Consider the following 16,233-nt stretch of genomic DNA (forward strand, 5'->3'; position numbering starts at 1 on the left):
TGATTTCTAACATCATTCAAAGGTGTGACAAATGTTTCTCTAATGTATTTTATTTCTTACTGTTAGACAAATTATTTCACAAAATATTAGACCGATTTCCAGTTTTATTTTATTTTCTAGTTTTGTTTAGGAAGCAAGATCTTATTGACACCCTGTTTGCTTTCCTAGCGTCTTCTGTTCTCTGAATGCCCTGAATTTAGTAAGTCGAAGTAAGCGATTGTAACAGTTAAATATACTGGTGGAAGGAGCAGATCATTTTCGTTTTTATGCATGGACATCGGAAGCATAAACTTAGTTACAGAACAATTTCGTTCACATCAACTTCCTGTGAGACTTGGCTCACGTTTCTCGTCCATGGGAGCCAGGAGAGTGTACATTACGGCGCACAGGCTGATGTCGTGTTTGTTCATTTACGGAATACGTTCGATACAGCCTAATGAACAAAATACGATCCTAAGGGACACCGGGCTAGCTTCGCTATTGGGTGCAAGACTGCCTAACAAACAGAACTTAGTAAGTAGTTGTTAAAAGGAGAAGTTAAAAAATGGTTCAAATGGCTCTGAGCACTATGGGACTGAACATCTTAGGTCATCAGTCCCCTACAACTTAGAACTACTTAAACCTAACTAACCTAAGGACATCACACACATCCATGCCCGAGGCAGGATTCGAACCTGCGACCGTAGCAGTCGCGCGGCTCCGGACTGAGCGCCTAGAACCGCGAGACCACCGCGGCCGGCAAATATACTGCACCGTAACTTTTTACGCGCAATATAACCAGGCCTTGAAGTGATAAACTTTTTGACAATTCATTTACATAGATGTAGCTTTCTGTGAAACATATAGTTTTTCCCTAAAATCATTAATTAAGTGTTTCTTAATTACCCAGATTACTTTCAAGCATTTAAATACTTTTTTTAGCAACAGTAGACCTTATGCTGATCAATTTGATACCCCGTTGGTCCATTTCTCACTCTTTGTTTGGCTATGAAAATTCGGACAAAAATTAATAGTGTAATATTCCCTCAAAACAATAATAATAATTAAGTTATTCTTAGTTCCTATGATTAATTTCAAATAATTAACTTTTTTTTTGCAGAACTAGATCACACGGTTGTCACTTTGATACCTGTTTGACTACTTCCCACTCTTAGTTTGGCTATGAAATTTCGAACAGATCCACATTATGTAATTTATAGATACTCCTGTTTGAGCTAACCAAAAACATTTGATCAAAACTATCGTTTTCTTATTTCTTATTAACAAACTGTGATGTGTACTGTAGACACCCACCTCCCCTATCACCCATTTTAATGATTTCTGGGGGCTACCTTACATTATTGAAGGTAAACCAAACACTATCAGTTTTACATAGTTGGTACCAGATTTTATGAGGTAGAAGCCAGTAATAGGGTTTTACATAGTTGGTACCAGATTTTATGAGGTAGAAGCCAGTAATAGGGAACTGCATACATTAAAACAAATAAATTATTAATTTGTACTTTCCATGAAACAATAAAGTTAAAAAAACTGCCCCATAAATCTTAGAGTTACTTAGCCTGGGTGGGATACAGATTGCAAATTAATTATTCCATGTGGGTCCCTGAAGAGTTTACGTTAATATATTACAAATATTTGGCGAGCAGCTGGTGAAATGCAAGCATTCTTGCCTCGTGGTGATGGCAGGTAGCTTTCATCGTCTGCGTCTCCATACTCCGACCAGCAGGGATTGTCGTACAGGTAAACGTTTAACATCCCATAGACAAAGAGCTCATTAGAGACAAAGCACAAGTTTGGATCAGGAAAGGATGAGGACGGAAATCGGCTGAGTCCTTTTCAAAGAAACAGTCATGGCCGGACGTGGATTTGAGCCAGCGTCTTCCCGAATGCGAATTTAGTATGTTAACACTCTGCGCACCTATGTTTGATTATTATTAACTGCAGATCTCTAAAATCCACAGGGAAGTACGAAAGCTGTTTGTGTGAAGTGTGCCCGCATTACGTGGTCGTGCGGTAGCGTTCTCGCTTTCCACGCCCGGGTTCCCGGGTTCGATTCCCGGCGAGGTCAGGGATTTTCTCTGCCTCGTGATGGCTGGGTGTTGTGTGATGTCCTTAGGTTAGTTAGGTTTAAGCAGTTCTAAGTTCTAGGGGACTGATCACCTCAGATGTTAAGTCTCATAGTGCTCAGAGCCATTTGAACCATTTTTTTGTGTGAAGTGTAAACAAAACTTAAACATCTTGCATAGCAGTCTAAAGCTGTAATTTTTACGCTGTTCACTGTGACATGTCAAGAAGTGGAAGATGTGAATTATTACTATAAAACATAATTAAAATTCATGGAAGTGATTAGTGCCAACAATGCTACATTACACTGCAATAAAATTAAGTTCAAAAATTCAACTATCGTGAGTTCTCCACTTGACAATATCCCAAACCTTCTTGACGAACATAGGATTGATAACTGGATAATACATCTAGATTACTAGTGTCCAAAGATTCCCAAGTCATTTCAGGCATCTACATCTACATCTGGCAAATGCCAGAATAATTCCTACCAAATTCCACAGCAGACAGAATACAAAATTAAGTAAATTCTTATCCATTTATTGTATTGATATAAATAAAATTAGAAATTATTATTATTGCTGTTATCATCACAAAAATATTATTATTACAATAAAATGGATAAGAATTTATTTAATTTCATGTTAAGTATTCCATGGGCTTTTGGTTTTTTCAGATTTAATATTATTCTCATTGTTTTTATTATTCATGTCGTTGTAGTTGATGTTATTGTTGTTGATGCTGTTGGTGGTGGTGGTGGCGTAGGTGGTGATGTTGTTTTTAGCGCTTCCTGTTTTGTTAACTTTCAGTGGATTATTTGTTTGTTGTGACTTACTCTGTGTCAGTGTATCACTGACGTGTACATTAAAGAGTAAGAAAAGTAAATTCAAAAGAATACAGCGCTGTTTCTTCTATCAATATTTACTGTCTACAAACGAGGCCTTAAATTCTAATGAATTTGTCTGAAAGTAGAAATACTATTAAGATTATAGTAAAGTTATATTCCTTTAACATCTTGAAGAACTGTTATTGCAGTAGCATTACAATCAGGCAGTAGTTTCCCAGCCACTCTGGATTTTGGAAATAGTTACCTAACGAAGTCGCAGAAAGAAATAACGAATGATGTTTACGAAGATCGGGTTTGTTAGTTTTTCATGTGTTTCAGTGTGTTCGATGGGTGCCCCGGGGCACTGAACAGCACTTTATTAGTAAAAATATTACTGTATGTAGAGATATTGAAAGAATAATTTGCGCGGGGTACTGCAGCTAGAGTTTTTATGTACGGTATCCGTAACTAGCTACACAACAAGAGATAACTGTCTATTACTATTCACTCGCAAGCTGTCTCCGCTCTTTTGTCATTTTCATTAATGTAAAATATTTACAGCATTTTATTACACTTATTCAGAGATTTTTTTCCAGACACTTTCAAATCAAGTGAACGTCATTCCACCTATTCACGAAATATTGGTATTAAGCATTTTGTTTGTCAACGAATGAGTAAATGGTAATATCGATCATTTAATACGAAAAAGTAGAAAGTTGTGACAAAGAAACCAATCAGTAAAGATAAAAAAGTAAATACTAGTATATCCGTATCCTGACGACAATATTCATGCACGGTTTCCTTGTCTACTTGTTTAGATCTTAACATCACCTCGCTCCGGAAGTTTAACCTTCCAGTAAAACGCTGAAACTTTGCTGTTTCTTTCCCTCCAGCTGGTGTTGCAGACCGATCTTGGCAACGTGGCCACTCTTGCAGTAATGGCTCGATGCTTCACAATGGCGAGCGAAAGGGAAAGCTTAGACCGGGAGTGGAACGTATGCAGTACACATTAATGTCCTGCTCGTTCTTAGAAGAGCAGCTCCTTACGCAAAACGATGCTGGCGCTAAGCCTGTGTCGTGGTTGGTAAAGAATCCAGTCGAAGGTGAGGAAAGCAATTCATAGAAGCTGATTCACTCTCGTGAACGTCAGAGAATACTTGGGTAGCCAGGCTGGACGTGAATCCGGAGCATAACGAAATGAAACTTGACTCAGGATTGTATATGTCATGAGAACACACTAGGACTCAATAATTTTTTAAATAGGCCGATATAAAGCCAGAATACGAAGAAAATGGTCAGTTTTCAGTTCTAAGCCAAGAACGTGTGGCTCTGTAACTAAAGAGGATAAATGCCATCCTACAAAAGCAAAGGCCGTGATTCATTCCTCGAACTAAAATTATTTCTGGCCACTTATCGCTTCTTTCATTTCTGACAATGTTTCGTAAAAATACCAAGTTGATACGTGGTTCAGAATGAACGCTAAACTTCAGGTCGCCGTAAAACTAGCTGCTTATATCAGTTAAAAAATAAGAGGAAGGAAACACATACCACCTCCAGCAGGACCGTGCCTAGTAAAGCAGTGTGGTGCTCAAACCAAGTCTTCGGCTTGTGGACAGCTTTACCTCACATTAAGACCAGACACATACGAGAATGAGATGTCAAAAGAAAAGACTATTATACTGCATAAGGGAAGAACAATAGAATGACCTGCAACGCCAGACGAACTTCGTGCTGGAACTGTTCATAAAAAATACCTCCGTAGCCAACGTCACTGACGTACACTATTGACAGAGGTGGATAGCTCTAATCATGATGATGGAACAATGTTGTGTAGCCTGATTTTTGGGCAGCAAGGGAGAAATAGGTGGTTCCTCGTCATGAAGCGATCACTCGAAGTCTAGGGTTAAATTACAAACTTCCCTGCTGGATGTTATGACGTTATGGCATTTGATGACGTTAATCGCGATTCGGCAGTCTAACACAGGCGTTAAGTTCGATGGCTGCCTGGGTGTTAATTGAGGCTAGTACGCTAAGTGCTAGCACTGTGTTTCTTCCTATCCTTTCTCTCGCATCGTCAACTCAGCATTACGCTGTAAAAGGTAATGATCGCTATTGTCTGCATTAAACAATAACACTTAAGCGGTGCCTAGTTGCATATTGTGCTCTACGTCGTATGTATAACAATATTACATTAAATTTGCCACTGTAATTATCATCATCAACAGTCATTGCCGGGTAAAAGCCCCCTCCAAATTTCTCGCCCTTTAGCTGTACCCAACCACGCTGTCGCTGCACGTTTATTAATGTCTTCTACCCATCTGTCAGCACGTAGTCGTTTCGTACTTTTCTTATTTATTCCAAGCCAACAGTCCATCATAATAGCGATTTCCACTGTCCCCTCATACACTGTTTAATTTTCCTGTTTCTCTCAGCAAATCCCAATAAGCTTCTTTCCATTACTCGCTCTTCGATCTTCTATTTCTGAACAATTTTCTAATCGACACTTCATGCCTCATTGCCATAAGTTAAAAGTGGTTAGACATGTCGACTGTTTACTTTCAATTTCAAACACATAGGAAGTTAGCAGATTCTATCTAGTTAAAAAAAAACTGCAGATCAACTTCAAGGTTCTATTTGTTGATTTTGCTGCGCATCCACTGCCTTTCACTACTAAAATGTAACAAACCATCAACTGGTTCTCTGACATCATTATCAATTTCCGTAATTTTCTTTTAGATGTACTGATATTTAATCTTACTATAATAAATTGTCAGTAGCACTTCAAGCAATAGTACAATGCCGTGAACAGACCGTAGGTTCTTCGGATACGTTTAATTAGCACGGATTCTTCCTTCATTGGCTCAATTTAGGGATTAGAAAGCATCTTTTAGGGCTGCGGAGAACTGTTCTGGCGGTCTGGAATCTCTTTGCCCGACTTCTGTTTACTCTAAAATATTTCGAATCAGTATTTTCCACCTCAAGAGCTGTCAGTGCAGATTTAACTGAAACTGAGGGAAAGCTTTCTTGGCGTCTGTGAACTCCAGACAATGTGATAATTCTGTGATTTAGTTCGGCATTATAAAATGATCCAGTCTACCACATGCTCTTCTTTAGTGAGCTTGACCCATTGCTACATTCAAATCGTGATAATTTTAGTAAGTGTCTTTTCCTTACGCAGAGGACTTCAGGTTTGTGTTTTAATACTTGATTTTATGGTTCGTTATTGGCTTGGCACTCAATGGTACATATATGGTACAAAGACGATCTTTCCTTTTCAGTTACTTTTTGTTTTGTAGGGTTCTGAGCCAAATGTAAGTTAAAATATAAATTCACCACGTAGCTAAATGAAAAAACGCATGACGTGGAAAAGTTCTTGTGAAAAATACAGACTCCACCGATAAACACTTGGAGCGTTCAGGGATATTTTATGGCGATTTTGGGAGAAGGGATCCGTGGCAGGTTTCAGAGTAATAACATAAATATGTTTTACTGTGAAAATACCTACACCATAGTGAAAAAGTCTCTTATACGGACTCGCCACGACCTACAGCGCAAAGCGCAAAGTAATGCAGTAATCCTCAGACGATACAAAAATACGAGAGGCGTTGAGTACGTACTGCGACATATTTTCTTTTCTCGGCCAGTTTCAGCTGAAAAAATGTGGAATTCGTTGTTACACATCATGGAATATTCCCGCTTCATCCCCTTACGGTTTCGTGAAGGTCCGATAGGTGGCTGTGCTATACGTAGCCTTCAAAATGGCATCTGTAACGGAAGTGCGTTTCAAGCACAGAGCTGTAATTAAGTTTCTTTTGGTGGAAAACCAGGCTTCGCAGATATTCATAGGCACTTGTAGAATATCTACGGAGACATGACAGTGAACTAAAGTACGATGAGTCGTTGGGAGAGGCGTGTGTCATAGTCGCACTAACGTCCCGTAAACTTGTCCGATCTTCCACGTATCGGCCGGCCGCGGACAACTGCGACTCCTGCAATATTGAATAAAACACCTCACTGCTCAATTGCTGTACTCAAAAATATGTGCCTACTGGTTTCCTCGTCACCTAACGGAAGACTATAAAGAGCAACCAAGGACCATTTCCGCGGAATTTCTGCCACCTTACGAGGATGATCGAGACAGTTTCTTGTTGAACGTCGTCACAGGCGATTAAAAATGGGTTCTTCGTTTTTAAACGGAGACAAAGTGGCAATCCATGGAGTGGTGCCAGACCACCCCTCCTCTGAAGATGCGGCTGGTCCCGGCGGAGGTTCGAGTCCTCCCTCGGGCAGGGGTGTGTGTGTTTGTGCTTAGGATAATTTAGGTTAAGTAGTGTGTAAGCTTAGGGACTGATGACCTTAGCAGTTAAGTCCCATAAGATTTCACACACATTTGAACATTTTATCTGAAGAAAAAGTTCAAATCCGGCAAAGTCAAGGCGACGGTCTTCTGGGTCTCTGAATGGGTTAATCTGTTTGAAATGTCCTAGCTAAAAGTGCAACGAACAACTCTACAGTGTATTGTGCAAGCCTTAGGATATTGAAGAAACGACAGCGTATTCGTCGCCACGAAAATGCGAAGGAACTCCTCCTTCTCCATGACAACGTAAGGCCTCACACAAGTCTGCACTCCCGAGAGGAGCTCACAAAACTTGTTTGGATTGTTCTTCCTCATTCATTCTACAGCCCAGATCTCGCACCTTCCGACTTCCATCTGTTTGACCCAATGAAAGATGCACTCTGCAGGAAACAGTACGTAGATGATGGGGAGGTTACTGTTGAAGCAAGACGTTGGCTCCGACGGCGACCAGTAGACTGATATTATGCGGGCACACAGGCCCTCACGGTAAGGTGGCGTAAGGCAGCCACATTGAACGGAGAATATGTTGAAAAATAGGGTTTCATAACCAAAAGAGTTGGGAATAATATGGAGTATTGAAATCCTGAATACAACCAACTATCTTTCAGAAAAAATATTTTTTGTATTACTCATTGAACGCCCTTCGTATTGCGATGTCGTGCCGTCGCTGCGGGTACAACTGAACATAGCGGTGTTGTGCTGCTCTTCCAATGCATTCGCTAAATCCATACACTAGGTTCGTATCCGGTAACTCTTGACCAGTAAACCTATACATACCGCTGCCTCTCGCTGTTAAGGTTAATCTAGCACTGCCGGAAAAACGAATCTAAGAGAGAACCGAGCAATACTGAATGGAAGCTGGAGGGCGAAGAGTACAGCGGGCATCAGTATTATCAACAATAAGTACCACGAGTGAAAGGAAATAGTTTGTTTGCATAAAAGATACATTTGGACTGTTGGGAAAGTATTATTAATGCAATACAAATCGAAAGATCGATGGGGGGGGGGGGAGGGGTAAGTAATCAAACGAAAGGAAATTACCATGTAATGATCCACCGGAGACCACGATTCCGTTACGCCAAAGTACTCGGAAAATATTACTGACCAACATGCGAAATTTTGTCGGGTTCACCCAGTAATGAGACAGATCCTTGCTCTTTCAGGCATCGAACGCTGCTCTTCTGTCGACGCTTTACGTGCAGTTCCACTACTGAGCGCTTAACCTAGTAAATGCCACTGCGCCGTGCCGCGGTAATCGCTGTAGGAACACCTCATTGGAAAACCCTAATTCGTACCATTTCACTCAACTCCCATGTTTAGTAATTAAATATGGGCCCCAGCCTCACTGTTTTTCGAGGTAGAACATTAATAATTTCCCGTCACCTTAACAACACTTTAATCGACTATGAAAATTGAAGATTTCGAAACTGGGCCCGATTTTACTTAGGTCTTGTGTACTGTCTCCGCTACCGGTACGTGGAAACAGCCCAACGTTGTTTAAGATTTACTGTCTAGAATAAAAGATAACTAAAATCGCTGAATAATTGTTGGTGGCACTCGGTGGTGATGAGAACGTTTTCTGGGTGCAAGACATTCATTACTCGCCTTCCGAGCGCAAGACAACTCCTACTTCGCCTCTTTTTCCTCGTAAGGGATGCATTAAAACTGCTTTCTCACCGTTGGCTTTTAGCGTGCACTCAGCCGCCTTCCTTCTCCCCACTCCGTCCAGCCCACCAAGGGTCCAGTTAACATCAGATTCCTCCAAGACGTCCATTTGTATCCCCTGCACCCTACGGCTCCTCACTGAGACACAAGGCCCTGTGGATCTCAATAGAACCCTCTTCTCTACCCACGCCCCTTTGATCTCACCTCGGACTCCTTTTCAGTACTAATATAGAGCTCTCCAAGCTTGCGCATTGATGAAATCTACTGCTGAGTCCTACTCATAAGAAAACTAAATTGTTTAATGGACAGTAACATTGCAAAGCGTGGCACTGCACTGGAACTGTCCTCTCGTCAACGGACAAAGCTAGTTACGGTCTGTAAGATGCAACCCGAGGAGTGCTGAAAAATTTATCAGTCATACAGAAAGTTTCAGAGAAGCAACATAACCGATTTCAAAGGGAAATGGAGCCTGTATAAATGTGGAGAAAACTGTTGATTTTATACACTTTTTCCTAGGCCAGCAACATAGATTGTTAATGTGAAGAACCACTTTTTTCTGTGAAGGGAATGGAGAAACCATTAGCAAAAGAATCCATATGCATTTTTCAATGACAACCTGCGTTTGAATGAAGTGACTATGTGTCCATAGTGTTGACATTTGTTGCAGGGCACTAGATCTGGGATCTTAACGTCGACAAAATTGGCCATTACGTGTTGGAACAAAGTGATTATTTTCTGTGGCTATTGCAACTCATCAGTCTTCTTATCATTAGTGACGATGTGTCATTTCCGTTAGTCTTTTAAATAGTTAGTACCGATTAGAGCACAAGTGTAGACCTCAGCTCAAAACAAAAGTCTTACTGAAATTTAAAGTTGATTTGAGTACTTCGAACGTTGGTGATTACTTTCAGATCATTTTATTCTCGGGATTTCAATAGTGTCTGAGGTTTCTGGCCTGATAGGATTTTAAAAAATCCTCCGAAGATCTAAATTAGTATGGCCGGACAGAGCACTAAATTCCGTCCTTCTTAATCTGTTTGTTATTTGGGCATCAAAATAACTGATGATGGGCCATGTAGAGAGAATAAAGAATACAGACTGGTAATAGCAAGGAAAGAATTTCTTAACAAGAGAAATTTGATATCATCGCGTATAAATTTAATTCTTACTGAATCCTTTCTGTAGGTATTTATCTAGAATGTAGCCGTGTACGGAAGTGAAACGTGTATCATAACTATTTTAGATAAGAAGACAATGAAAGCTTTTGAAATATGGTGCTACAGAAAAGTGGTGAAGATTAATTGGGTAAATATGACTACTACCAAATAATGGAGAAAAAAAATGTATAGCGTAACCTTTCTAGAAGAAGAGATCATTTGATAGAACACATCATGAGGCTTCAGGTAATTGCCAGTTTTGTAATGGAGGGAAGCGTGCTGGTTAAAATAGTAGAGGAAGGCCAATGGTTGAGTAAAGTAAGCAGATTTAGATGGGTATATATTGAAATAACTGCTCAGAGGTGAAGAGGCGTACAAAGACTCACCTAGCGTGGAGAGGTGCAACAAACTATTCTTTGGACTGAAGACCACAACACCAAGCACAACAGTTTATATTACTAGATTTTTGGTTATTCAGATGATTTCTTGACGGTAATGTAATTTTCACTTCTGTATTTTTGTATTGCCTCCACTATAGTAACACTTGACAACAGCGAGCCATTTCCACCGACAAGGTAAGTCTGTTAAACTGGCCGATTGTTACATGTTTTCTTTCACGATTCCATGCGTCTTATAGTAATATTTTATGTGAAACTTAAGCACCTCTCCGTGTATCAAATGTTCGGATAAATACTTGATTGCATTCCTACAAGTTATTTGAATAATGACATTTAGCTCTGACGGTAGGATGTGACAGCCATGTGGAGAAAAAGCTCTTATTGAACAATTTTTGGAGGCAGTAGGGTGTCCACCGCCGGAAGTGCAAGTACGTCACACAGATCTTAACTTCGCCATAGATGAAGACATAAGAGTAACTCATGGTACGCTACAACGCAGGATGCTAACCCTGATCCGGGAACGGATGACGTGTCCGTAGTTTCAGATTCCTTTCGAATTTATGAGGCCGTGGTAAGTCCGGAATGCGCGTGACTCATTCTCGCTAAGGTCAGTTTAAAAGACATCTGCGATAGGTCATAGTTGGGAGTATGAATCACATACTGAGTGAAACAGTCGAAAGTGAATGACATTATTAACTGTCTTGAGTGATTGGTCTAGCAGATAGGCTATGGAGGCCTCATGTATTAATTTGATAATAACTAATCATCTTCATATTACAAATTTTATTAACAGTGTTGATGTCAGCAAACAATTACCACATTGTGGAATCAATATATAGAACATATAGATTTATTACATTCCGTCTGCTAGGGTTCAACGAATCTGAACAGTAGTTTACTATTGAGGAATGCGATGTCTACTATAAACGTCTACTGATTGGCAAATCATTCAACTAAACTGCAGCTTTCACTCGGCGAACACTTCGAGGAAAACGATTTGTACTTGTTTAATACTACTGTAAGTATTATACGGAAAACTATGCAGTATTCTGGAGATTCCATTTTCAGTAATCTATCAGCTGAAGTGAGAAGTTTGTAATTTTAAATGTAAGTTCAAAAAATTCCTTGTGACACATATTTTATTTTGTACATTAGTTCCCCACAGTGGTTTAGAGCACTTAGCTGTAATGTTTTATTTCTTATACATAATGTCACAAATATTATAATTTTTTGTTGGTAGCCATAGCAGTTATTCGTAGCAAAACGGAGAAAGTGAAATAAGTCTAATTTGTTGACATTGTAGGGAAAGCTCTTACATAACAAAATGAAGCGTTGATGATGAATCTGTGACTTCGAAATATATATTGAAGAAGTAGAAACGCTATTGAAAAGGCAGTAGATAGATTTTATTATTAAGTTTTCCAAATATTGTTTTTATCATCATTCTAGGAATTATGTAATGACTTTTTTCCATGACCAAGTAGCTTTGTCTCACGCGTTCCCATGAAACACGAGGAAAATTTATAAATAGACACGCCTCTAGAAATTTCTGAAGGATAGTGAAGACTGGGTTCTAGATAGGTAGGGTGGTGTACGTTTTCTGTGGAGTATGATCGTATAATAATGAGGTTTTTTCCTATTTACGTGCAATACGTTACATTTATTTTCATTCAGAGCCAACTGTCAGTTTTTTTACTAAGAGGAGATCCTTTGCTGAACTTCTGCATTACTCTAAAATCGTCTGTCGTTGCATACAACTGTATACAGCGGAATCAGTCGGGAAGTGATCCACGGAGCCCCCTAAGTATTTCATCCGATCATTAACATATATCGTGAGCAGTAGCGGTCCTCTAACATTTTGTTAGGGTAGTCTTGAAATTACTCACGTCTGACAACTTTTCCCCCTTTAACAACTACTTACTAAGTTCTGTCTGTTAGGCAGTCTTGCACCCATTAGCGAAGCTAGTCCCGTGTCCCTTAGGGTCGTATTTTGTTCATTAGGCTATATCGAAAGTATTCCGTAAGTGAACAAACACGGCATCGGCCTGTGCGCCGAAATGTACGCTCTACTGGCTCCCATGGACGAGAAAATGGAGCCGAGTTTCACAGGAAGTTGATGTCAGCGAAATTGTTCTGTAACTAAGTTTATGCTTCCGACGTCGATGCATATAAACGAAAATTATATGCTCCTTCTACCAGCCGCTTGGAAAAGTTTGTTTGTGCTATCAGTGCGATCCAAGTTCTGTCAGCAACTAGCACAGTCGCAGTGCACAACTGTCTGCATCATATTCAAATCCATGCGACATGAAAACACCGGTCAGTTCTGAGAGACATTTTTGCAGAAAGATTCTACAGCTTTATGAACGTCAATGTACGTGTATTGCGCCAAAAGGAGATTACTCGCTATGCCAAGAGAATTTTTTTATTGATATCTTCGGTTTCCTGCCTTTCTTTATCCATTTATGAATTTAGTTTAGCTGGCAAAATTGGCGCCTTCAAGGCCTCTCTTAGGTCTAATCATGTATTATTAGAAAGCCTCTTTACTGTTAACACTGTAATGTGTATAGTACATGGGCTATAAGTAATAATAACAATGATAATAATAATTGTAATAATAATAATAATAATACTAGTAGTAGTAGTAGTAGTAGTGTACATGAAGCACCTTTGATAGGAAGTCAACTCCTGGAAGCTGCTAAAAGTGCAAGAAACACAAGAATCAACACTAGAAAACATTTACACAGAATCTGATGGACAACTGGTGCCTCAAGGCGCTGCACGGACAATTCTTAGCGAAGATCGAAGTCAAAGGGACAACAGAAAATAAGTTACACATGTCGTCTCACGCTAAGACCTTTGTGCAAGCAGAATGGCGTGTTGTCAGAGGAGAGTACATATTCCATGTTTCCTGTAGACCCAGTTCTGCTGCGATACGTGTAACAGGTGCATCGCGGTGTTGGAGTGGAATGGCGTGGTAACTGGAAACTTACTCCAAAACTGAAGTAAGCGGGACAGTACGATTCTCGTCTAAATTGCACACAGTTTCATCTTGAAATTTCACGTAAAGCCGTGGTGAAATGGTACCAACAATTTGACCAAGGCCGCGTAGACGCGGGTGAAGCTGATCTGGAAGGAAGGCCATCGACCGCCATCACAGACAATATCCAGGTAATCGAGGAATAGGTTCGTTGCTATCGCAGAGTGACTGTCTCGGATATTGGTCAGCAAATGCTTATTCCATCGTCCGAGATCGTTTGCAGTGACTCAAACATGAGCCACACAACACAGATCTTGAACCATGCGATTTCCATCTTTTCAGCAAGCTTAAAGGACATTTGGTGGAAAGAGATTTTCCAACGATGAGGACGTCTACACAGCCTTTTTCAAATGTTTCCGTCACAAAGGAACGGATTTAGATGGCCGAGGAAATGAAGAATTGGTAGAATGTCCCAACCACTGTTTACAGAGACTTGTAGACTTCCTTGAAAAATAGTGCCATATATTTGTGTAACTTAGGAGTGTAGTGCAGCATTCAATAAAAGTTGCTTAACCTGCTTTAATAACCTGTAACTTACTTTTCGAAATCCTCTCATACTTTGTAACTAATTTGGCGAACAACTAATGACATCATGAACTGCTGCGAAAAAATCGCACAGACAGGTTACAAACAGTGGCGCAAAGTTGAGTCACAAGCGGTATACTAGAACTTATGCCTGAAGGACATGCTACCAGTGGGAAGGAGTTTCTGGGATCATAATCATGAAAAAGTGGTGGAAAATGAAGAAGGAAAACTGCAGTGAGACCTCAGGCTGACAGACGGCAGTCATCGCTACCGTGGAGGTAAAAAAATATGTGGATCGGCGACATCGTTAATCCATTCGTGTATTAAGAGAGGGAAACATGAATGCGTGCATGTCCTTGGACGTTCTCTGATTCCTCTTACATTACGATAATGGTGTTTCTGTGAGATATAGGCTGGTGCAAACAGAAATGCTGCTCAGTCTTCCTCCAACGTCGGTTCTCTAAATTAGCCTAACAGGCTTTCTAGAGAACAATGTCACCTTTCTTCCAAAGATTCCTATTTAGATTAGATCACATTAATTCCCCGAGCATTTCTTTAATACTTTCTTATTGGATCTACCGACCTGTTACTAGCCTGTCATGCACACTAAAGGCTCCTGACGTTGCATCAGTACTCTAGAATTGGTCGCACTAAGCAAGACTGTTAGCTGCGTAAAAGATTCTCGATACATATGAGCCAGGATGTAAGAAATTTTCGCATCGTTTTCAGCGGAAAAGTTGATACTTTGTAATGTCAGTATCATTACTTGGATTTGAAACTTTAACAATGAGAGAAGAGGTGAGGAAAAACAGTAAGCAGCCGAAATGAAGATAATAAGAACTTTTTGAAAGTGTAATCATCGAATATAACAGAGATTGGAGGATTAGAACAAAATAATAACTGCAAACAGCAGAACGGCTTTACAATACCAAACGAATAAATTTGGGTTGGTCATGTGATGAGAAAGTCGGAAAAGAGGATACCTATTATAGCATTAACTAAAGAAAATAGATGGAATGCAAGAAACAGAAAGCTCTCTAGAAGTAGATAGTAGGACAAGATTTGGGATGATGTCACCGATGTGGAATACAGATCCCAGTGGACAACCAGCGCGTTATTTATCATTGACATCCGATCAGTCGCGAAATGGAAACCACAGCCAAAATTCCTTGAAGCTATGCATAGATGGGTCGGGCAGTGTCTCTAATATGCCAGTGGAAAGCGTCAAATGGCTCTTTTCCGTTCTGAGTGCACAGTGAACACGTAAAAAGCGTAGAAAATAGTGTCTCCCGTCAAGTATGAGTGCCTGCTGAGAGATTTAGTCTGATTTCATGCAGTCCACATAACGTAACTGTCTTCATAACACTTATAGACCGCAGATTGCAGGGGCAATGAAGACTCTCCTGCAGTGTTTTCGGTGGGAAGTGTTTCATCACTCACCATATAACCCAGACTTGAATCACTCTGAGTTTCATGTCTGCTCACATGAACAGCTGTCTGTGAAAGTAACGTTTTGGCACAGACAACGAGATAGAGACGAGCACAAAGAACTGGCAGAAAGCACGGGCGGCTGCCCTCTCTGACGAGGGTGTTGGAAGTTCGTAAAACGCTCCGACAAATGTCTAAGTTGGATCGGCGACTGTGTAAAGAAGTAGCTGGGAGTTGTAGCTACCTATTGCACATGAAACATTTTTACTTTTCATTGTGGTTTCCATTTTGCGACTGGCTGGTCGTTAATATGCGAATACCCCTGATATAAGAAAGAAAGTTGAAGGTTAAGGTTCAAAGTGCCGTTGAAGACGACGCAATTCGAGAAGGAGCATAGGCTCGTATTGGGGAAGGATGAGGACGGAAATCGGGAGTGTTCTCTCCAAGGAAACCGTCGCGGCGTGTAATAATTTGTAGGGCTATGAAATGGAACGATCACATAGGCTCAGTTGAAGGTAAAACAGGTAGCAGACTTCAGTTCATTGCTAGGATACGAGGAAGCTGCATTCCGCTGACAGAATAATCGTGTGACAGTCTATAATATCGCTAAAGTGTGTAGGACTCGTACCAAATACGATTAACGGGAGTAACTGAATGTGTACAAAGAAAAGCTGCACCTGGTCACATATTTGTTTGACCCGTGAGAGAGCGACGAGGAGACGTTAAAAATACTGAATTGCATGATGCTTGAAGATGCACGGATGAGTCATATGTGA

This window comes from Schistocerca gregaria, chromosome X, assembly GCF_023897955.1.
Source record: "Schistocerca gregaria isolate iqSchGreg1 chromosome X, iqSchGreg1.2, whole genome shotgun sequence".
Classification (NCBI taxonomy): Eukaryota; Metazoa; Arthropoda; class Insecta; order Orthoptera; family Acrididae; genus Schistocerca; species Schistocerca gregaria.